This window comes from Nicotiana tomentosiformis, chromosome 7 (assembly GCF_000390325.3).
Source record: "Nicotiana tomentosiformis chromosome 7, ASM39032v3, whole genome shotgun sequence".
Classification (NCBI taxonomy): Eukaryota; Viridiplantae; Streptophyta; class Magnoliopsida; order Solanales; family Solanaceae; genus Nicotiana; species Nicotiana tomentosiformis.
This window is the reverse complement of record NC_090818.1, coordinates 13176172-13201300: the sequence shown is the minus strand read 5'-3', so window position 1 is coordinate 13201300 and position 25129 is coordinate 13176172. Positions and strand designations below refer to the sequence as shown.

Genomic DNA, 25129 nt, shown 5'->3' with positions numbered 1-25129 from the left:
CCAATGTTTGTGGACAACAATGAATTATTCCCTCCAATTAGAAAATAATAGGAAAACCTATTCCCTTTATTGAATGGATATAGAATCGTGCCCTAGCCTACATCAAACGACAGGATTAACGAAGTCACGATAACTCCTCTGCAAGCTTACATCGAACAGGTCTCCGGCAACTTTTTCCAGAGATAAATCCTCTTCTTCCCCAGGTATAACTTCTCTTCTTACCCAGCAAGTGTGATTTACAATTGAGTTCTTACCCGGCAAGTGTGATTTACAATTGAGCTCTTACCCGGCAAGTGTGATTTACAATTGAGTTTGGATTGGTGCTGCTCGATTATGCTCAATCTTCGTTGTCCGTATTCTCCCTTTCATCCGTCGCCAACTTCTCTTTTCGTGTAGGTTCAAGATTGTAGCAGAAATCATTCTTCTCCTTCACTTTCTTGTCTTTATCGGCAAAAAAATTCTGCTTACCAGGTACAAATTTGTAATTTTAGATATCCAACTATTGTGTTTTGTGATTTATGAAAGTATAGCTTTTCTACATATGTTAAGTCGTTTGTGATAACCGACTGCTATTAAATTGATATGTAATTGATTGAGTTTATTCCTCTTCTACTGTTTTATGAATTGGTTCCTCTGTATGTTTTCTAAGGCTACTGTTATTCTTGTAATTGTTCAAAAATTTTCTACATATTGTGCTTCAATTTCGTACTGGTTTCATCGCCCCTTCGTCGGGTGTATTTGGAAGAGGAGTTTTGGTCGAAGATGCTTGGGAAATAGCAAAGAGATACTTGTCCTCTTACTTCTTGATAGATATTCTTGCAATTCTTCCTCTACCACAGGTTAGAGTGATTTCTCGTATTCTTTTTTTTTGGTTGATAATATCAACTTAAGGTGTAGCACAAAAGGCATGTGCTATTGATGGTCAGTCTAAAAAATCTAGTATAATAAACTATGTTGCTTAACCAACAATATCTGTTGTCCTGAGTGACCATTAGTCCATGGTGATACATTGCCTAATTGGAAGGTCACGTCCTCACTGTCTGTCTATTTAGGCTCACTCAACCTTCTTGCTTTGTTTGACATTGCCTTCTTCAGCAACTTAGGTCTTTCTCTTAAAAATGTTGTTGAAGTGTTAATTTAATAAATATTCTTATTTATTGGATAACACATGGTTGGTCGACTGTGCAAGATTTATGTTGCTTCAAACAAACAATGTATCCATCTGTCATGGAGAATGTAGATTTTCATGATATGCAGACCTTTTGGCATTAAATGATTTTCTAAACTTCTATTTTTTCATGCGCTTCATGATATTAAGGATTTAGTATGTTGTTAAGCTAGACTCTCAGCTCTGAAAGAGATTGTACAACGACTAGGTTGTAACGACCCAATCGGTTGTTTTGAGCTCTAGCGCGTCATTCAGCAGTTTGAGGCCATGAGCAACTTCACTTTAGGTATTATAACTGGTACGCGTGGTCGGAATTGAAATTTCGGAAGTTCAGAGTTGATTTGAAAAGAAAATTCTTATTTAGGAAGCTTTAAGTTGGAAGAATTGACTAAGGTTGGATTTTTGAGTAAACGATCTCGGAATCGAGATTTGAAGGTTCCAACAGGTCCGTATGATGAATTCGGACTTGGGCTTATATCCGGATCGGGTTTTGGATGACCTGGGAGCGTTTCTGCGCCTATTGTGGAAGTTGGCATTTTGGAAGAATTTTATAAATTTGGGTTGAAGTGTGTTTCAATGTTATCAATGTCTGTTTGGGATTCCGAGTCTGGGAATAGCTCTGTATGGTGGTTCTGGTGTTGGGAGCATGTCCGGAAGTGGATTCGGAGGTCCGTAGGTCATTTTGGAGTCATTTGGCTAAAGCTAGAGATTTGAAGGTTTTTGAGAAGTTTGACCGGAAGTGGACTTTTTGATATCGGGGTCGAAATCCGATTCCTGAAGTTGGAGTAGGTCTATAATGTCAAATGTGGCTTGTGTGCAAAATTTGAAACAATCGGACGAGATTTGATAGGTTTCGGCATCAATTGTAGAAGTTGAAGTTTCAAAGTTCATTAAGTTTGAATTGGGGTGTGATTCATGATTTCGATGTTGTTTGATGTGATTTGAGGTCTTGAGCGAGTCTGTATTATGTTATAGGACTGGTTGGTATGATTGGACAGGGTCCCGGGGGCCTCGGATGTGTTTTGGGTTGGTTTCGGATCAATTTTCCCATGTTTTTCTGCTGCTGATGCTGGTTCTGGTATCCTTCATCGCGAATGGGGGGAGGAGATTGCATTCGCGAATAAAGATTTGTGGGCTGGAAGAAATTACTCATCACGAACGCGAGGTGTAGGTCGCGAACGCGGATAGGTTGATTGAGGAAACTACGCCAACGCGAAGGGGCAATCGCGAACGCGTAGAAGAAATGATGAGCTGGGCCTAAGACCTTTTAGCCAACGCGAACGCGTAGAGGGTAACGCGAACGCGAGGGGTCTGGGCAGCTGGCCTTCGCGAACGCGATCGGAATGACGCGAACGCGAAGAGTAAATTTGGGTTAGGAACCTTTGGCCTTCGCGAACGCGATCCTTTGGTTGCGAACGCGAAGAAGGGCGGACCTGGGCTGGGCAGAATGTTTTTAAGCAGGGTTTGAGTTCATTTCACCCATTTTTCACACGGCTTGGGGCAAGTTTTGGAGGTTTGAAGAGGGAATTTCATCATCAAGTATGAGGTAAATAATTTCTACTAGTTGTGAGTTACATACAAGGATTATACACGGATTTAGACATGAAAATTTGTAAAACTTTGGGATTTTGAAGAAAAACCTAGAATTTGGTATTTTGGATTTTGACCACGAATTTGGCCATGGAATTGGGAATAAATAATATATCTAAGTTTATAAGGTTATGGGTAATGATTATCTTCAAAAAATTTTGAAATCCGGTCACGTGGGCCTGAGGGTGATTTTATCGACTTTTCGAACGGAGTTGGGAATGGTTGTAAATTGAATTATAATAAGTATTAGTGTATATATTTATGGATTTTCTCATTTATTGACTAGTTTTGGAGCGCTGGGCATCGATTTGAGTTGATTGAATGGCTTGGGAGCCGGTTCAGAGCGAGGTAAGTCTCTTTTCTAACCTTATAAGAGGGAATTAACCCCATAAGTGAATTAAACAAAGGTTTGTATCTAATTGTGGGGGCTACGTACGTACGAGGTGACGAGAGTCCGTACGTATCTACTATTATGCTATTGTTCGGGTAGTCTAGGACCCAAAAGCATGCTTTACCTGTAATATTTGCAGTCTTGTTGTCAATTGAAATGCCTAAATCATATCGAACTTGGTAAATAAACTTTCTAAAAAGCTAAACATCATTTCTTGACTGTTAAAAGAACAATTGCCATTTCCTTGGAAAATTTTCCCTTGATGAAGTCTTGATTGACTGTTTGAGTGTGTTTATCTTTGTGGAATGGGCCGAACGCCTCGGTAGATTAAATAGATGCATCTATAGTCCGCGTCATTCGACCCCCTAGCAGTGTACAAGTTAAATATTTGTTTGATCGGGTCGTACGATCTCTGCATGATTTGCGCATGCTTGTATTGCTTGCCTTGAAATTTATAAATAATGATATTGCCTCCTCGGCCTGAGTTAAATTATTAAATAATGGGAGATAAATGGGGAGATTTCTTAATTATGAAAGAACTGCTTACTTACTTCAAAATATTGAACTTGCAACCGTTCATATGATCCATACTTAATTATATCATTGATATCCCATATATAGCCCATAGTAAGTGTCGAAGTTGACCCCTTGTCACTACTTCTTTGAGGTTAGGGGGGATACTTACTGGGTACGCGTTGATTTATGTACTCATACTACACTTGCTTCACGTTTTGTGCAGGTACATATATGACTAGTGACCTTGTGGGCGTAGAGGCGGATCGTTACGGGGACTTAGGTGAGCTGCAGCTTGTGTACAACCCACAGCCAGCAGAGCCTCCTTTAGAGTATTGTATTGTCTTCTTGTCCAAAGTTGTATTCCGGACAGTTATTGTATTTTATTTTAAATTTCTAGAAAATGCTCATGCACTTGTGACACCGGGTTCTGGGATGAGTATGGGGTGTTCAGCATTAAAATTTGGAAAACATTGTTAACTATTCTGTAAAATTCATCTTTTACTAGTTAAATTGAAGTAAATTTACAATTTCAAAAATATTAAAATGAGGATTTAATTAACTATTTAGTGTTGGCTTGCCTGACAGTGGAGTCCGGCGCTATCACGACCTTTAACGGATTTTGAGTCGTGACAATATGGTATCAGAGCACTAGGTTCACTTAGGTCTCACGAGTCATGAGCGAGTCTAGTAGAGTCTTGCGAATCGGTACGGAGACGTCTGTACTTATCTTCGAGAGGCTATAGGGCTGTTAGGAGCACTTCTCTTCTTGATTACTCATCGTACGATTTGATTCTTTTGAGGCTTATTCTTTCATCTCTTTCTCATTCAATCTTATGCGACGTGAAGCGCTGGTTATAAATCGGGAATTGAGGAATTATAATGGTACTACAGATGTGGTGCGGGGTGTTTCTCCCTACGTAGTTGATTGGGCTATTGTCGTCGCCTTGTGGAAGGATATTCTGTCATTTCAGCCCAGTAGATGTACTTCTGAGAGCTTTGAGGTTATGCATAGGTTGCTATGATGCTCATGAGTTATTATCGCACAGTATTGATGTGAAGGTAGGATGCTTGCCTATGTCTCGGGACAGTGAATGACTTAAAAGGAGGTTTACTCAGTGCATGATTCAGATTCAGTATTTTACTTCCAACGAAGGAAAGGCAATCGAACTAAGAATGTTCAGACTTGGGTTGATGGAGTAGCGGGACTCGATATTTTTGAGTGTGGCGGAATCTTCGCCTGTGATGTGGCGTCATCGTCCTTGATTGGTTATAATGTGTTAAGTTGGCCGGTGTTATGGTTTCCTTCAATTCGCCTTGGGGCAGAGTGTTATAAATGATACCGAGAAAGCGGTTGTCGGAGTTCGCAGTGCGTAAGGGTTCAGGATTGAATCGGCATTCCTGGTATTGGACTAGGTCTACGGACTTAATTTGGAATATTGGCTGCTATATTGAGAAATATTGGGTGTGACAGGAGGGAGTTGCTTGATATGAAGAAGGATACAACATGACTTTGGATTGGAATGTATTGTCGCACCTTTAGTTGATGTCCATGAGGAGTGAACGGACCTGTACAACTGGTGAATGAGCACGGGCTCAGGATGGGTTAATGATTTCGTAGTTACTGTACCTAGTGCAACGGCATTGGATGATGTCGGCATGGAATTTTCACAGGTGAGTTATCTCCTGTGAGCAGGTTAGCAGTTGCGTGGTGTTGATGGGGCTATCACAAAAGAATTCTACTGGTTATCTAGCAAGAGGTCGAATATGTGAATGTGGTTAGTGATTCAGAGTGTTCATGAAAGGTCAAATGGAAGGATTTCGAGGAATTTGGCGAGTTGGTTGTGCAAGATCAGTTCAACAATGAAGAAAGAATCTTGGCGGGTTCTAGAGTTATGCAATAGTAGCTTCAAGCTAAGTGGGAGAGTCCCACCGCCTACAGTTGGATTTCATGGTCGTCTATTTGTAAGATATCTGGTTATTGGCATATTGATGGGTTATTACGACTAAGGAAAGAGAACATCAGTGGTAATCTGAGCAAGCGATTTGAGGAATGTGTGCTATAGTTGGCCTTATCGATTCATGCTCAGGCTTTGGGAAGATTCAGGATTTATGCTTCGTGTAAAGGCGAGTTACAAGGAAGATGATTCGACCAGGTGCTTCCTTGAGAGGGTACTCATGTGCTAGCGGAGCCTTGGAGTTGATTATATTCGGGACCAAGTTAGAGCGGGTGACTCTCAATAACGGTCCTAGTGGATTCAAAAGTTAAGGTGGGTGCCTAAGGATTTCGAGCTTGTAGTATGGTTGAATATCGAGCTTCTACAGTGGATTATGATAAAGGAGCTTGGAGTATTGTACGTTATCTTCGGGTTGTGGTGTAGCATTGGAGGAATGGAAAGGAAATAACTTTAGATCCATAGAGGGATTTTCTAGAATAGGTGTACCAGTTGAAGATGCGAACATGCACAGAAGGAGGGTATGAGATGGTTCGTGGGATTTGAGACAGCGTGGTCTCGTGAAATAAGGTCACTCGGGATGAGTGCGGAAGTAGGTTCGTGATGTAATGATTGGAGCTATTATTATTTCTAAGGCAAGTTAAGAATAAATTGGGAAAGGACGGGTCGGCTAACAATGGTTGAATTGGCATAATGATGGCAATGATCAGCTCCTTCAGTGTGTTGGGTTATTCATGTGATTTGTGACGGTACGTGCGAGGTTTGACGATCGCCGTAACCGATCTTATTTGGAGGCTTTCGAGTATTATGGCCTGTTATGTACAGATGGATCTTGGAGGGGTTATGGTGGTTTAGACCACTACCTGAGGTTGGTATTTTCTGCGGATATGAGGATTCAGTCACGTGTTGCGATGGTTCTCTTGGAATGAGTTAAGTAAAAGGTTTCTATGTGATGAAGTGTTTACCCTATTAATAATTCAGAAGTTAAGATGAAATTATTGCACACTTGCGCATTGACATGATTAAGTGTAGTGATCGGCATGGGATTCGAAAGTTGAGGATCAAGGTTAAGAATGTCAAGAGCTCAGATGAGCGGGAAAGGATTCATAAGGTTAGAGTAAGTTGTTATTGTCTTTAGCGTCACCTGAGATCGGTGTTCTGTGCAAGAGGCTTTGAGTAGTGATTTCGGATTTTGATTTGCTTTACAACATTTGTGCGGCTGGTGGTATAAATGTGCAAACATGTTATCTAGTGCGGAAGGTAGTGGGAGCACGTTCCACGGGAAGATTGTATAAGTGTGACATGTAGTCACTTGATTGATCGAAGATTGGAACCAAGTATGGAGATTGCGGTACTATTGTTCATGTGAGAATTTATGCTTGGAGGGCGCTCGGTTCACTTAGTTGTGGACTGTGGAAGTTTTTTCTGGTTATGATGGTTATTCTTGTGTGTTATGGGAAAAAGGGTTATTATGGATCCTTGAAAGGTTATTAGCCTAGTGTGGTGCGATCAGAATCATCTTGAGGTCTGTGGATGGATTTAAATGTGAATGTGGGCTCTATGTCAGGCCGGATGTGATCATTTCAGCATAGCGTTCCTTATGGAGGAGTATTCGGACGTTGGATGTTATCTCGTCGTCGGCTATTTCATGTAATACTATATTGTGTCGTGTGAGTTGTGAAATGACTTGATAAATTTCCTATATGTTGAGGTTCCTCGTAGCGATGATGTTATGTGAGCAGGATGGCTCTCGAGATTCAGATCATATGTCGCACCTTAGTTGTGCTTGCGTTTTGTAACATATGGCGTTGTCGGTCCTCCCAGGGATGGTATGATGCACTTAGCGTGCTTGTGTCCGATATTCGGATATTTTGTAGTAATGAGCATTCTAGCTCGGTAAGTAATTCCTTATAGATTCTTTTTGTGCGGATCGGATGGCACGCCGCCACGGGTATGTTGTTTGGATCGGGTTGCACACCGCAACAGAGTGATGTTGAGTACAGTTCCCTATATTCTATTTTGCGTGTTTTGTGTCCCATTTTCTGAGGAAAGGTTCATGAAACCTTTTCGGTTGTCTAATTAGTTACGTGGGTTGAGTAATCCCTTCCAGAGTTCATTTTCCTTATGTATCACGTTCGAGTTGGTAGCTTGTTGGCCCATTGTGGCATCGTATGAGACTTTTGATCATGCCTGAGGTGGCTTGTTACCTGAGCAGCTTATACTGGGTGAGACGAGATTTTTGGATTTGGGATCAGTGCGATCGGATTATATGAAGTATATTAAAGAGCAAATATCATTATTTGGTTCATAATGAGGTGATGATTCTAGTTAAGAGGAGAGGTTCAATGGTTTATTGACTCGGCAGTTGGTTATGAATTTCTACACATCTCTTCCGTCGTGACGGTATTGCCAGAGTTGAAACAAGACTTATATATGTCATGAGGTAAATTGTGAGCATCGAATTCGTGATATTTCATCTATTATGATCATAAAATGTTATTATGATCATGTGAATGTTGCGGTGCATGGTGTGAATTCAGCAAAGGTATGCAGTCATGTTCTGGTACATCGTGTGGTGATTGATATGGTGTTCGTATGTGGTAAGTCGGCCTGGCAGAGAATTTCGGATGTTGGAACTAGGCTCTAAGGCTTATTTGCCTAAATAAAAGAGAATATCTTTAGATTTGATAGAGCTAATGTGCTCAACTGAGTTGTGGCAGCACGGGTAAGTGTACGAGGTATTAAACAGTGATTTCGGACAACCCCAGAGCAGTTCTTAGCACGTTCGAGGACGAACGTATGTTTAAGTGGGAGAGAATGTAACGACCCGACCGGTCGTTTTGATCTCTAACGCGTCGTTCAGCAGTTTGAGGCCATGAGCAACTTCACTTCAGGTATTATGACTAGTACGCGTGGTCGGAATTGAAATTTCCGAAGTTCAGAGTTGATTTGAAAAGAAAATTCTCATTTCGGAAACTTTGAGTTGAAAGAATTAACTAAGGCTAGATTTTTGAGTAAACGATCTCAGAATCGGGATTTGAAGGTTCCAACAGGTTCGTATGATGAATTCGTACTTGGACGTATGTCCGGATCGGGTTTTGGATGACCCGGGAGCATTTCGGCGCCTAATGTGGAAGTTGCATTTTGGAAGAATTTCATAAATTTGGGTTGAAGTGTATTTCAATGTTATCAATGTCCGTTTGGGATTCCGAGTCTGGGAATAGCTCCATATGGTAATTCTGGTATTGGGAGCGCGTCCGGAAGTGGATTCGGAGGTCCGTTTTGGGATTTTGAATAAAAACCTAGAATTTGGTGTTTTGGATTTTGACCACGAATTTGGGCATGGAATTGGGAATAAATCATATATCTGAGTTTATAAGGTTATGGGTAATGATTATCTTCAAAATATTTTAGAATCCGGGCACGTGGGCCCGAGGATGATTTTATCGACTTTTCGAACAGAGTTGGGAATGGTTGTAAATTGAATTATAATGAGTATTAGAGTATATATTTATGGATTTGTGTATTTATTGACTAGTTTTGGAGCGTTGGGCATCGATTTGAATTGATTGGATGGCTTGGGAGCCAGTTATGAACTTCGGAGCGAGGTAAGTCTCCTTTCTAACCTTGTGAGAGGGAATTAACCCCATAGGTGAATTAAACAAAGGTTTGTATCTAATTGTGGGGGCTACTTACGTACGAGGTAGCGAGAGTCCGTACGTAGCTACTATTATGCTATTGTTCGGGTAGTCTAGGACCCAGAAGCATGCTTTACTTGTAATATTTGCAGTCTTGTTGTCAATTGAAATGCCTAAATCATATCGAACTTGGTAAATAAACTTTTTAAAAAGCTAAACATCATTTCTTCACTGTTAAAAGAACAATTGCCATTTCCTTGGAAAATTTCCCCTTGATGAAGTCTTGATTGACTGTTTGAGTGTGTTTATCTTTGTGGAATGGGCTGAACGCCTCGGTAGATTAAATAGATGCATCTATGATTCGCGCCATTCGACCCCCTAGCAGTGCACAATTTAAATATTTGTTGGATCGGGTCATACGATCTCTGCATGATTTGCGCATGCTTGTATTGCTTGCCTTGAAATTTATAAATAATGATAGTGCCTCCTCGGCCTGAGTTAAATTGTTAAATAATGGGAGATAAATTTGGAAATTTCTTAATTATGAAAGAACTGCTTACTTACTTCAAAACATTGAGCTTGCAACTGTTCATATGATCCATACTTAATTATATTATTGATATCCCATTTATAGACCATAGTAAGTGTCGAAGTCAACCCCTTGTCACTACTTCTTTGAGGTTAGGCGGGATACTTACTGGATACGCGTTGATTTATGTACTCATACTACACTTGTTGTACGTTTTGTGCAGGTACATATATTACTAATAGCCTTGTGGGCGTAGAGGCGCGGTCGTTACGGGGACTTAGGTGAGTTGCAGCTTATGTACGACCCGCAGCCAGCAGAGTCTCCTTCAGAGTATTGTATTGTCTTCCTGTCCAAAATTATATTCCGGACAGTTATTGTATTTTATTTTAAATTCCTAGAAAATGCTCATGCACTTATGACACCGGGTTCTGGGATAAGTATGAGGTGTTCAGCATTGAAATTTGGAAAAAATTCTAACTATTCTATAAAATTCATCTTTTACTAGTTAAATTGAAGTAAATTTACGATTTCAAAAGTATTAAAATGAGGATTTAATTAACTATTTAGTGTTGGCTTGCCTGACAGTGAAGTCCGGCACCATCACGACCTTTAACGGATTTTGGATCGTGACAAGGTTGCTAACCATAATCATGCTAGCTCATTTCTATGCAAATACAAATTCTAGATTTATTGTTTTTACTCATGTCGTTTTTCCTGTCTTTTCAGGTTGTAATTTTAATTGTAATTCCTAAATTGCGGGGTGCTAGATTTTTAAACACAAAGAATTTGCTGAAATTTGTTGTCTTCTTCCATATATTCCGAGGCTCCTTCGAGTTTATCCTTTATATAAGGAAGTCACTAGAACTTCCGGCATACTCACTGATACAGCATGGGCTGGTGCTGCGTTCAATCTCTTTCTTTATATGCTTGCTAGTCATGTAAGTTTGTAATAACTAATAAGCTTGGTTATAAAAGGCTATCATACTATGCACTCAGATAGTTTAAACTAATGTGTTAGAAAATTACTTTCGGGATGGCACCTAAGGTCTGGCATGTGATCAAAGAAGTGGGTGCAAACTTTGGCGACTAGGGTTCAAATCTCAACGTATACAAAATGTTACCCGGTGATTTCTTTTCATTTATATCGGTGAGAAAATTTACCATATACCTTTGCTAGTGGGAGGGTGGAATAGTTTAGGCGCGCACAAGTTAGCCATGACACAACTGTTATAAAAAGAAAATTGGGATGGTTGTATTAAAAGGTGTCTTTTTAAGCCTTGATTTTATTTTTGGTCCCAATTGAGGTATGCTTGTTATATTTGCTTGAGTTTTGCATATTCAACTACATGTTTGTTGTTGATATTTGCTTGAGTTTTGCAAACCAATAATGCATCAGGCTGAGAGGATTTTCTCTTTCTCATGTTGTCTCACTCCTGCTATATACAATAAATTGTTGTCCAGATTAGCTTTAAGCCCCGATACAACTAGCGAGTGATTAAAAGCTTGGAATTTGAGAACTAATCCAAATTAGAGTGTCTTTGAAGGTCATATGTACATTCACTATTTTATTGAAGATAAACAATTACTTGTTGGCATATAGTTAGTGTTGAAACATATAAGTTATTGAAGGTAACTCGATTTTATAAGTTATGGACATTATTAATGAAGTTTTAATCCTATAAAAGTATTGTTATCTAATGTGTTAATATTTATCAGGTCCCTGACGCCAATAATGGCCATGAATCTAATTTCATGTAAACTTACAAGAGTTAGCATAAACACCAAAATCTTGCAGCTTTCACTTATTGATATTATAACAGTAACTTCACTTGCCTAAATAAACCTCGAGGGTACAATTTTGCATGTAACAAACACTACTTTTTAAGATGGTTGTTGTTGTTCTTGTCACTACTTATAATTTCAGAATACACTCTTTTCTTCTCATGTTTCTCTAATTTCTCCTGGAAGTCTTGTCACGCCCCAAAACAGAGGAGCGTGACCGGCGCTCAACCGATAGAACCCGGCCGAGCAAGCATGTTAGATTAACTTCTACCCAAACTCATCCATGAATAAAGAGGAGATATACTCCATTAATCAACACTGAAAAGATTTTATTAATAACTTCCATTTCATTCCCATTAGCAGCTTCATTCATAATTTTTAAAATATTACGCGTGTATAGAATTAATAAAAAAATAATTTTTAAATACCAACATTTCTAGTTCAATTTCCAACATCAACCACAACCCACAACTTGTCTACAGAGCCTCTAAGTACAATAGAAGAGTAATATGAAAATGCCGGCAATAAGGCCCCGGCTATACCTCAAAACACAATACATGAGAAACAAAAGATACATGACCCAAAAATGAAGTGGGGCTCACCAAATCAGCTGAAAAGAGTGTACTGCTATCACTGAACAATGCCGCCAACTGTAGAACCACCTGCATCCATTAAATATGCAGCGCCCCCAGCAAAAGGGACGTTAGTACTGTCGAATAGCACTAGTATGCGTAGCTTAAAGTCCTCTTTCAAAATAGAATGCCCATATAAGAAAAGGCAACACATAGAAACAACAAATCTCAATCAATAATATCCAAATGTCCAATTAAAACATAATAATCTTCAAAATAAAAACTTCATATACAATTTTTGGTTGGGAGATCATTAGCACCGATATTCCACCGTCTTTGTTAGCACGGAGTCCGATCACGCCCGATCGGCTAGGCCATCTCCCCACGGACAATGTGGTTTGACAAGTGATGCGAAAGAAAGTTGTTACCAAGAGTAGTACCACCATGTGAGCAATATGGAGTCCGATCTCCACCCGATCAGCTAGGCCGTCTTCCCACATATGTCGTATGTGTTGACTTTTTCATTCCACAATTATTACCAGCTCATCCCAATTAAGGGGAATAATATCATAATTTCATCCCAAATAAGGGGAATAACCACAATCCACCCCTACACTGGCACGTGTAGTTTCAGGTGTGGGCCTTATGACTCACCCTTCCTCGGTTTTTCTGATGATACTCCCAAAAATATTTTTGATTTGATTTGCACACAGAGGTAACATAAATACAATTGTACTCACCTCAACATCTTTCACATTGTACAAATTCTTATTAGTATTTCCAGTCATTCACAACGATAATATGTCCTTGGCTCATTTGGCCATTCACAAGATTCTTTATTCCTGGCACGATGGCCGTATTTCATATTTCACATGTTTACCCCTTACAATTTCAAAGATCACCATCAAATATCAACATGTAGAAAATTACATAATCATATACTTCAAATCCATTTGGAATGGGAACTTCAAACACAAATGGTTTCTTCCCAAAGAATGAGGCATACCAACCAACAATAGAAACATGCATGAAAAATCATAAACAATCAATACACCATTTACGCTTGCAATACTCTTCCCCAGAAATGACAATGTACAATTTCAACACATGAGTATATAGAACTCAAATCACACTGGATATACTTATAAAACAAAACATTAGTTAAAGAAGCCACTAATGGGCATGAATTGAGTACAAAAGCTGTTAGGCAAATTCTATTTTCCAAATCACTTTTAACACCGTTGAGTCGAGGATCATTTCACATTCTTTATCGCAGTTTCTCAAATCATTTGCACTACTAGCCACAATCATAACTTAAATTCTTGGCACGTTGGCCATACACTATATCCCCAATTCAATTATTTCCTTTCCAACCACCTTTATAGGTTATCAACAATACGATATTTCCAATCAAGACTTTAGCTACATATATGAGCAATTAAGAGTCTTAAGAATATTGAGATTTCCTCACACGATTTGGCATACTAGCTTTCATTTGAAATACGATTCAAAGCCACAACATTTTAATACGCAACCCATACTTTGAACATCTATCTTTCGATATAAGGCTCATTCCGGATAATCAAATTTATAGGGAATAACCCAGAATATAGAAGTTAGGAATCTTGAGCCAATCATACTTGATCTTACGGAAACATTATGGAATTCGATTCTAAGAGAGAAAGTTTATCCAACATACCTTGATGGAATTCTTTAACGATATTAAAACCACCAACTATTCTTACAACTTCAATCTACATCAATATAATTCAATTGGACCAATATTAGTAAATATTTCCAGGTTTTTGGTCATTTTGGCATTTTATCAAACACCTAGAGTGCATAGCATTCAACTACCTCTAGTAATGGTATTTCTTCCTCCAGCAATACCTCCTTACCACCAACAAGATATACTACAACATCCTTTGTCCACTAACTACCTTCTTAGCACCATTATAATCATCAATGAACTCACATCTACCAAATTTTACTAATTAACTCATTACAAAATCTCTACCACACCCAATAATCTAGTTTAAGTATTTATGGCTTCCAATCACCACCTCATAAGTGCTAGTACTTATTCCTTGCTCATTTATTCACTAACAATCCATGCATGTAGGTTTAAGGGTGAAAGATTACCTCTTGTAGGCCAAATCTTGAAAGTCAACTTTTAGGGTGCTCTTGAGATTTTGAAGAAATCCTATGGAATCCAATACAAAACCTTGTTATAACTAGTGATTGAGAAGTGAAATCATCATAAAAACACACTTAAAAACTCACCTTAGATGTGTATTTGAAGCCTTGGCCGGATGGGTGGTTGAGAGAAAGTTCTAGTCTTGAAGAAATGACTTAGCCCCTCTCTATACCCGTCCTTGGGGTTATTTAAAGAGTTCCTACATCCGCGGCCGCGCACCTGGGCAACTGGCCGCGCATCTGGCCGCGCACCTGAGGCAGAAACTCTCAAAAATGTGCGGATGCGCATCTGGGCGCGCATATGACACAGGTCCAGTAAAATGGCCATAACTTTCTCTATACATATCCAAATGACGAACGATATAATGCGTTGGAATCTAGACTCAAAGTTATTTAATTTTATAGGTATATCACCACCTAAGTCATTATATTGAGGGAGTTCTATTCATTTGAAGTCGGGTCTTGTGCCAATTGAAATATCTTTTCTACTTAATGTGTCCAACTTGTTCCAGACAAGTTCTTACCATTTCAAAACTCCTTAGTATGTTCCAACACACCATAAACATACATTATCAATTCAAAATTATTTAGGTCTATCCCATATGTCTCCTTTAATACTCAAATATGTTATTCCCAAATACCGTTGGCGCACTTTAAAAACTTAAATCATTAGGAAATTTTTTTGGGGCCTTACATTCTCCCCTACTTAGGATCATTCGTCCTCGAATGAGGAGTAGAGTTCGTCCCAAAACACTTAACATAACTCGACTCTTCTTTCAAACATTTCAATCCCTCAAATTTGACTAACTCCAAAACTTTTCAGAAATTTCGGCAGAGTCTCCCCTGTAATTGGGCCTAACCACCTGCCAGAGAATCACCAAAACTACCCTAACAACATATCAATAACTCAACAAAGCATCACAGTATATATCAACAACACTGATCTCAACATTAAGGGCATTACATTAACAGAAGTGGTATCTAGACATGAGTTGCACATATTTAAATCATAACATATAACTAGTACCCTTTTGAATCACAACCATTTGGTTATACAAGCAAGTGAGAATACTTCCTTTACTTTGACGGAGGCAGATCTCAATTTCCAGACTTATGTAACAGGGATGACAACTAGATACCTCTTATAAGCCAATTACCCATTAACTTCACCTTCAATAGTTTCCACCGGAATGATAGGCAAAGGATTTCCAACAACCTTCTGGAACCTAGATACATGATGCATCGCGTGCATGGAGGACAACAATGGAAAAATACCATACTCATAGTTTGACCTATTTCCTTCAATATTTCATAAGTCCTAATGTGACTACACTTACTTTACCTTCCTTAGCAATTGACCCAATATATTCATAGAAAAAAAAATCTTGAGAATAACCCGTTCACTTTCTTCAACTCTAAATCCCTACACCGAACACCCAAAGTAAACCTTTGGTGACCTCCAATAATTACTCTAAGATGTGCTAGCATAAATATGACTTACTACCAATAGCACTGACATGGTTAATCATTGTGATGACATCATTGATTTGACAAATGAGGCATAGAGTTGCCTAGTATGTATTGATAATGCGGGGACCATGTTCATGATTCTGAAATTTAAAATAAATAAGTCATGAAAAGGACAACAACAATTATTTCATTTCATATGTGCCTTGTTCGGCAATAGTAGGCCTCAAAGTGCGATAACCAAGTATGTGACACTAGTCGCCTCTTGGAATATAGAAAAAATAAGTCTATCTCGAAATAAGAATATTCTACCAGCCTGAATGTGATATGGGTTTCAAAATACATGAAATTGCATTATGCTCTTAACGGTAACTAGCACAAGGGGTCTATGCCACAAGCCCATGAGGTTGAAAAGAAGTTGAACACTTGTGAGACTATTATCATTACCCTTCACAATAGCTGATCCTATATTAGAGGACTAGAGATACAACAAACTTGTCTTTCGATTCAATATGCTCATCATAAGGCTGCTTAACTTTCAACCTCACACAAGTGAAATCATGTAGCTAGGACATCTTAATGTTGGGATGAAATCATGTATTGGTTAGAGAAAATGAACACTTTGCTGTGAGCTAGACATGTTTTTGCCATAACAACTCTCAAGCTGTAATACTAGGCCAATTCATGGGCAACTACAATGCTAGGAACAATGTGAGTTACTCACGGAGGCATGATCTTGGTGGACATGAAAGTCATACTGAGATGGGTGAACAAAAAGATCTTCATGTGACGAATTTGTGAAAATCTCAAATTTTTCCGAAACTTTATGCGGACAAGTGACCCCTTTCAATTGAAAGATACACATATGATAGGTGCTGAGATATGCTCTCATGTTACTAGATAGTGAAAAAGATTCATGATAATATTCAAAAAGGAGTGAAGTGATTGTTCAAACCATAGGAGCAACATACACCGGAGAGAAAAAGAGTGGCTTAAGAAAGACCTCAACACTAGGCTGCTTTACATTAGATTTGATACCACATAGGTAAATATTATGATAGTGCATGCATAGGCACAAGTGAGCAGATGTTATCCATTTGAATCAAAAGTTTCTGTAAGAAATTCATCAGGTATAGTCCCTTATTGAGAATTTAGGGAATCAAGTGGGAAGTATTACTCCTAGAGTTATAACTCATTTCAAGGACATAATTATATAGCTCAATTCCATAAGAGGTTGTAAATAAGAGAATTTGTGATAGAGTGGATTCACGAATAATGTGTCTCGTACAGAGAGTAGGTACATGCAATCTTTTATGATTCAACGTTTTGGTTAAGACCATATTTATGTAGGCCCTTTCAATATGGATGTACATATACAACAAGGAAAATAATGTGGTGTTCATAATGATGTACTAAGGAGTGACTTACTTGATGACTTTAAATTGATAGGGCAGTACCTTAATTGAAGCCCCTCTACTCCACATCCAAAACATACATTAGTACCATAGTGACATACCCCCGAATGACATCTCCTATACTTCACACAACGAGGATGAGGCCCGATAAAATGACTCACCCCACTAACCAGACTTTTACCCTTTTTGCATACATTATAAACATTCCTCCTATCCTTCCTCCAGGACCCCGTAATGGGATTAACAATCTCTACAACAGCTCGTTGTATGGACTTTTGGAATTGTCCAAATCTACCACCCCTAACACACTTCTGAGCATACTCACAACATGACTCCAAATATTCCTTCCTGCATATCGGGCAGACCGGGATGGGTATACCCAACCTAGGGCATTTGTTCTTCTTGTGCCCCCTCTTTCCACAACCATAACATATTTCAAGAGTGACCCAACATAAACCCGAGTGGCTCTTCTTTCATATCAAACATTCTGGCTCATTGATGCCAATAATCCTCTTTTATTTCTTAGGTGCTCTCACCACATAATCTGGTGGCGTGCTGACATTAAATACTTCCCCTAGTAATTGGTTCTTTTATTCCCTCCTTGATGCCTCAAACTCGTAGGTTACTCATATGAAAAATGAGACATGACAAGGAAATTAGCTTCCTATCTTGAGTTCTATCGCACGATTTGGAGTATCAAAGAAGTGAGAAATTTCTAAATATCCGAGTAGCCTCCTCATTATAGATGTGGTCGACAACACATCGATAAGAAGGACTCTACTAGACACGGCTCCGAGACATCCTAGGACACTTTAAAAAAATAGGCTCTGATACCAAGTTTGTCATGCCCCAAAACCGAGGAGCGCGACCGGCGCTCAACCGAGAGAACCCGGTCGAGCAAGCCTGTTAGATTCTACCCAAACTCATCCATGAATAAAGAGGAGATACACTCCATTAATCAACACTGAAAAGATTTCATTAATAACTTCCATTTCATTCCCATTAGCAGCTTCATTCATAATTTTCAAAATATTATGCGTTTATAGAATTAATGAAAAACATGATTTTTAAATACCAACATTTTTAATTCAATTCCCAACATACACTACAACCCATAACCTGTCTACGGAGCATCTAAGTACAATAGAAGAGCAATATGGAAATGCCGGCAACAAGGCCCTGGCTATACCTCAAAACACAGTACATGAAAAACAAAAGATACATGACTCCTAAATGAAGTGGGGCTCACCAAATCAGCTGAAAAGAGTGTACTGCTATCACTGATCAATGCCGCCTGCTGTAGAACCACCTGCATCCATTAAAGATGCAGCGTCCCTGGCAAAAGGGACGTTAGTACTGTCGAATAGCACTAGTATGTATAGCTAAAAGTCCTCTTTCAAAATAGAATGCCCATATAAGAAAAGGCAACACATAGAAACAACAAATCTCAATCAACAATACCCAAATGTCCATTTAAAACATAATAATTTTTTAAAATACAAACTTCATGTACAATTTTTGGTTGGAAGATCATTATCACCGATATTCCACCGTCTTTGTTAGCACGGAGTCCAATCACGCCCGATCGGCTAGGCCATCTCCCCACGGACAATGTGGTTTGACAGGTGATGTGAAAGAAAGTTGTTACCAAGAGTAGTACCACCATGTACGCAATATGGAGTCCGATCTCCACCCGATCAGCTAGGTCGTCTTCCCACATATGCCGTGTGGGTTGACTTTTGCATTCCACAATTATTACCAGTTCATCCCAATTAAGGGGAACAATATCACAATTTCATCCCGAATAAGGGGAATAACCACAATCCACCCCTATAGCGGCACGTATAGTTTCAGGTGTGGGCCTTATGACCCACCCTTCCTCTGTTTTGCTAATGATGCTCCCAAAAATATTTTTGATTTTTGATTTGATTTGCACATAGAGGTAACATAAATACAATTGTACTCACCTCAATATCTTTCACATTGTACAAATTCTTATTAGTATTTCCAGTCATTCACAACGACAATATGTCCTTGGCTCATTTGGCCATTCACAAGATTCTTTATTCCTGGCACGATGGCCGTATTTCATATTCCACACTTTTACCCTTTTCAATTTCAAAGATCACCATCAAATATCAACATATAGAAAATTTCATAATCATATACTTCAAATCCATTTGGAATGAGAACTTCAAACACAAATGGTTTCTTCCCAAAGAATGAGGCATACCAACTAACAATAGAAACACACATGAAAAATCATAAACAATCAATACATCATTTACTCTTGCAATACTCTTCCCCATAAATGACAATGTACAATTTCAACATATGAGTATATAGAACTCGAATCACACCGGATATATTTATAAAATAAAATATTAGTTAAAGCAGCCACTAATGGGCATGAATTGAGTACAAAAGCTCTTAGGCAAATTCTATTTTCCAAATCACTTTTAACACCGTTGAGTCGAGGATCATTTCACATTGTTTATCGCAGTCTCTCAAATTATTTGCACTACTAGCCACAATCATAACTTAAATTCTTGGCACGTTGATCACACACTATATCCCCAATTCAATTATTTCATTTCCAACCACCTTTATAGGTTATCAACAATAAGACATTTTCAATTAAGACTTTAGGTACACATATGAGCAATTAAGAGTCTTAAGAATATTGAGATTTCCTCACACGATTTGGCATACTAGCTTTCATTTGAAATACGATTCAAAGCCACAATATTTTAATACGCAACCCATACTTTGAACATCTATCTTTCGATATAAGGCTCATTCGGGATAATCAAATTTATAGGGAATAACCCGGAATATAGAAGTTAGGAATCTTGAGCCAATCATACTTTATCTTACGGAAACATTATGGAATTCGATTCTAAGAGAGAAAGTTTAGCCAACATATCTTGATGGAGTTCTTTAGCGATATTAAAACCACCAACTACTCTTACAACTTCAATCTACATCAACATAATTCAATTGGACCAATATTAGTAAATATTTCCAGGTTTTTGGTCATTTTGGCATTTTATCAAACACCTAGAGTGCGTAGCATTCAACTACCTCTAGTAATAGTGTTTCTTCCTCCAACAATACCTCCTTACCACCAACAAGAGATACTACAACATCCTTTGTCCACTAACTACCTTCTTAGAACCATTATAATCATCAATGAACTCACATCTGCCAAATTTTACTAATTAACTCATTACAAAATCTCTACCACACCCAATAATTTAGTTTAAGTATTTATGGCTTCCAATCACCACCTCATAAGTGTTAGTACTTATTCCTTGCTCATTTATTCACTAACAATCGATGTATGTAGGTTTAAGGGTGAAAGATTACCTCTTATAGACCAAATCTTGAAAGTCAACTTTTGGGGTATTCTTGCGATTTTGAAGAAATCCTATAGAATCCAATACAAAACCTTGTTGTAACTAGTGATTGAGAAGTGAAATCATCATAAAAATACAATTAAAAACTCACATTAGATGTGTATTTGAAGCCTTGGCCGGATGGGTGTCGGAGAGAAAGCCCTAGTCTTGAAGAAATGACTTAGCCCCTCTCTAAACCCGTCCTTGGGGTTATTTAATGAGTTCCTACATCCGCGGCTGCGCATCTGGGTAAGTGGCCGCGTATCTGGCCGCGCACCTGAGGCAGAAACTCTCAAAAATGCGCGGCCGCGCATCTAGGCGCGCATATGACACAGGTCCAGTAAAATGGCCATAACTTTCTCTATACATATCCAAATGACGAACGATATAATGTGTTGGAAACTAGACTCAAAGAGCTTTAATTTTATAGGTATATCACCACCTAATTCATTATATTGAGGGAGTTCTATTCATTTGAAGTCGGGTCTTGTGCCAATTGAAATATCCTTTCCACTTAATGTGTCCAACTTGTTCCAGACAAGTTCTTACCATTCCCAAAATTCCTTAGTATGTTCCAACACACCATAAACATATATTATCAATTCAAAATTATGTAGCTCTATCCCATAGGTCTCCTTTAATACTCAAATATGTTATTCTCAAATACCGTTGGCGCACTTTAAAATCTTAAATCAATAGAAAATTTTTACGGGGGCTTACAAGTCTGATCCATTACAACCCTTAGTGTGGCATCCCTCGGTGGCTGCAAGATTTTTGTGTTCTTTTAGGCATGGAAAGTCCATGAACTTGTGCAGATTGGTATTTAACATGTAGTTGGTTCGCAGCTGTGATAATTTATCTTTTCACTGTCCGGATGGTTGGTCTGATGGTGTTGTGCATTAGACAGTGTACATGGTTTTGCCGTCTAAATTGGTATGATCATCTCTGTCTTGCATTCCTCTTATATTTAGTGTTGCGCTAGTAGGAGAAGAAGATTTTCTTGCTTATGTGTATATCTAAAGTGCATCGCAAACCTTCTTAGTTGTGTTTAACTGATTGTATGCATACCTCACTCTCCTTTTATCTGATTTCTCGTCGTTAAGGTTTGTTTTGTTAGGTTTCTCATGACACCTTGTCATTTCAACCCCAACATACGTATGGCTAGTGAAATAAATTAATGGCGAATTTTGCTCTATTTGTCATTCAATCTCTCTATTCAATGGAAGTACAAACTGTACAAAATGAAAATAAAAGATTGGCCAACAAAGATAAATAACAGCTCGATCATTTGTTTACCCCTTGTTTTTGGTTTTTTTCTGCTTTCATTTACCTATAAGAAGGATCAAGAAATCGAGATTCTATTACGTTATAGCCACTTCGTTCTATCAAGAAACTAAATGAATCATGTTACTGGAAGTCTTTTGATACACATTTGTCTTCAGGACGAGAAAATAGTATTTTGTAAACATCTCTGCACCAAGTTTTAGGGGGTAAAGTTCTTAGATAATGACTTCTGACCTTTTCTGGAAAGATGGAAATAGTATTTTGTAAACATCTCTGTATACTCTTTTCCTTTCTTTTCCTAATGTTCTGTGATCCATGCTCATATTACCTAAAGCACATATTAACTTACATACACTTTCTTTATCTAATCTATTTAGTATTATGAGTAGATTAAAGTGACATGCTTCACTATTATCGCAGTTTCTCTTCCCAACATTGCATAAGCATTGTGTGTTCTCTTTTACTATATGGAACAATTGACTTATCTAGTCACAATTTCAAGCAAGCTTTAACTTAGCCTGGAATTGAGGATTATTATATTTCATCTATTGACATAGTTATTTTATAATTTCAGATCATACAGTCTGATGTTCGATAATTTAGCGGGTGAAAGATTTCAATATAACAAAGAGTTGCAGAAATTATTTGAAGATTGTTATTCGTTAAGATTAGTTATATAATGACATTAGCTATTTACTTCAAACAATATAAGTTTATCTTTTAAGTTACTGTGATATTAATATTTTGGATTAGTACTTCCTTTTGTTTGTTAAGATTTAACGTGATATATTATGGTTTTATGAATTAATATTAATATGTTTTGTTATTTGCATTATTTTTTGGTCAATAATAGCTATTATTAATGGTGGCTAAACTTTCCGTAATAGCTTGTGACTTTTAGTGCCAATTTAACAGGATATACCGGCTATAAAAATGGATGATAAAAGGACAAATTAAGATGTTTATACATTAGTATTAAAGATGACTTTTAGCGGCAAATTAGTTGACTTTATTAGCCATTAAAATGGATGCTAAAGGGGCATCCTAATACGTTTTTATAAGAGATATTGTTGCCACTCTAATTGCCATAAAACAATTACAACTAAAGGTATGGACTTTTAGCGACAAATATTTTAAATTTAACGGCTATAAAAATGGTCGTTAAAGGAGCATTATTAGCCGTTTTTAGAGTTGGTTTAGAAGCCATAATAATTGCCGCAAATATTTGCCATTAAAGCAAATTAGTTTTAGCGGCAATCAGTCATACCTTTTTCCAGCTTTTGTCAGAAACGCCGCTAAAGGCTTTACCGACCCCAGTTTCAGCGGCGAAACACCAATTGCCGGTAAATGATATAGTCGCTATTGTAATTGCCACCAATGCTATTTTTTTATTACTGCTAAAGTCCCTTTTTGTTGTAGTGAGGACACTTGTTCTTTGGCGAGGTCGTTGCCTTTCACGGCGGTGACATAATGAGTTACGTGATCTTCACGATCGGTCGTGCCGTCGTATATCCTGAGGTAGGGCGGGATTTTGAAGGTCTTTGGTATGGCATGCGGGGATGCGTCGTCACTATACGGCTGCTCGATGAACCGGCCGGCGTCCCTTTTTAGCAACAGCTTAGGAGCGTCCGATATTTTGTCAACCCGTTCTTGATGTTCTTTTATCTGGTCTCGAAGCGCCTTGTTTTTACTTTTCATTTCTACCATACTTTTTAGAATAGCGGCGGGGGCATTGTCACATGTACTATCAATGACATTGTGATTTATACCTGCCGTTGGAGGGAGGGGTTGGTTGCACTGCTCGTCTGTTTGTTGTATCGTGCAAGTCCTTGCGATTTCTGCAGTCGTGCATGGAGCATGTTTGTTAAGGACGCTTGTTAACGTGTCAGTTAGCCATGCCTCGAGGAGTTTTTTCACACCTGGGGGTATCCCTTCCTTTGCAGATGTGGAGGCTCTGTTACCACGGGATTTTGTTATGCTGCAGTGTGGGGGTGGTGACCCATCTCGTCTAGGGGACGCACTGGGCGTCGTGCCCTCATATGCCGTTTCACAGCTTTCGTTGATGACATTCATGAGGTTGGTTGGGAGGTCAGCTATTATCCTCGTCCTTTTTTTCTCGGTTACCTGCCATGTAGGGTTTTGTATACACAAAGAAAGGAGGTCTTGGTTTTTTTTACGTTAGTGACCTGTGTTAGTTGTAGATCTAGAGAACACTAAAATTTTAACTAAGAAATTCTCACAGACGGCGCCAAATTGTTTGACCAAAAAATGCATATCTTGGTTCAAATAATTAAATTTATGTAGTTAAGGGCTAATCTTAATTAACAATAATATCCCTAGGTAGATTTTTCAAAGAAGCAATAATATTAGATGGGTTCAATCAATGGCAACAACATGTAATAATTGTTCTAGAAAGCAAGAGCAATAATGTAGCATTCAATAACAATGAATAGCAATAAATGACATTTAAGTAAATAGGAGGAATGATTCACCCAATAAAGGATGGAATAGGTGGATGTTCCTCCTCACAATGATAAATGACAGACAAATCTTTGAATATTCGAGTTATTCTCAGATATGATGGAAAAGTATGGACAAAAATCTTAGTGAAAATGTAGTGTTTGTATCTTAGAAAGAGAGAGAGACGAATCCTTTAGTCAAAGTGTGTTCTTTACAAATGAATCTCACATGCCCCTATCATTGTCTTTTTTTCTATTTATATGGGATATATTCCTAAGAAACCTTAATAGAACAAGTGCAGAGAATATCCACTAAAATATTCTCTTTAATGTCCTATCTCGAAAACTAGTCATTACAGCTCTGTCAACGGTACTCGACCTCGACTTCGTCCCTTGTTGGCACCTCGACTATGGCTCTTGTTGATGACGGCCCTTGTTGACTACGACTCTTGTTGACTACGGCTTATGTTGACTATTCGACCACAGACTTTGCTGCTTCTTGGGCCATCTCGACAAATGACGACTTGAGAATTCTTTTCTTAGTATTATCTTGACTTAAATATTTCAAAGAGAGATTTTGACCCATACAATTAGACCTAGACAAAACAATTAAGGAATACATAATATCTTTCCCTTGACCAAATGAAACTCTCAACTCGGAACTTAGGTTAGCACATCTACAAAAGTATAGGTGAAAATTCAATGAGAAACATATGTTTATATCATATCTAAATTGTTTTCGAACCATTGAGAACCTGATCCAAAGCAATCA

At 38.3% G+C, this 25129-nt stretch overlaps 3 long non-coding RNA genes across 3 annotated transcripts; 2 read left to right on the top strand and 1 right to left on the bottom strand.

The window, feature by feature from the left end:
* The first annotated feature begins 253 nt into the window (after positions 1-253).
* LOC138896427 (uncharacterized) lies at positions 254-22648 on the top strand. The gene is made up of 2 exons (XR_011409525.1): positions 254-471; positions 22473-22648. It is a non-coding gene; the product is annotated as an uncharacterized lncRNA (long non-coding RNA).
* LOC108945094 (uncharacterized) lies at positions 479-10912 on the top strand. Its single transcript, XR_001969228.3, has 2 exons — positions 479-839; positions 10511-10912. It is a non-coding gene; the product is annotated as an uncharacterized lncRNA (long non-coding RNA).
* On the bottom strand, positions 11525-21483 carry LOC138896428 (uncharacterized). Its single transcript, XR_011409526.1, has 2 exons — positions 21354-21483; positions 11525-11753 (listed from the first exon to the last, which is right to left on the bottom strand). It is a non-coding gene; the product is annotated as an uncharacterized lncRNA (long non-coding RNA).
* Positions 22649-25129: the final 2481 nt, after the last annotated feature.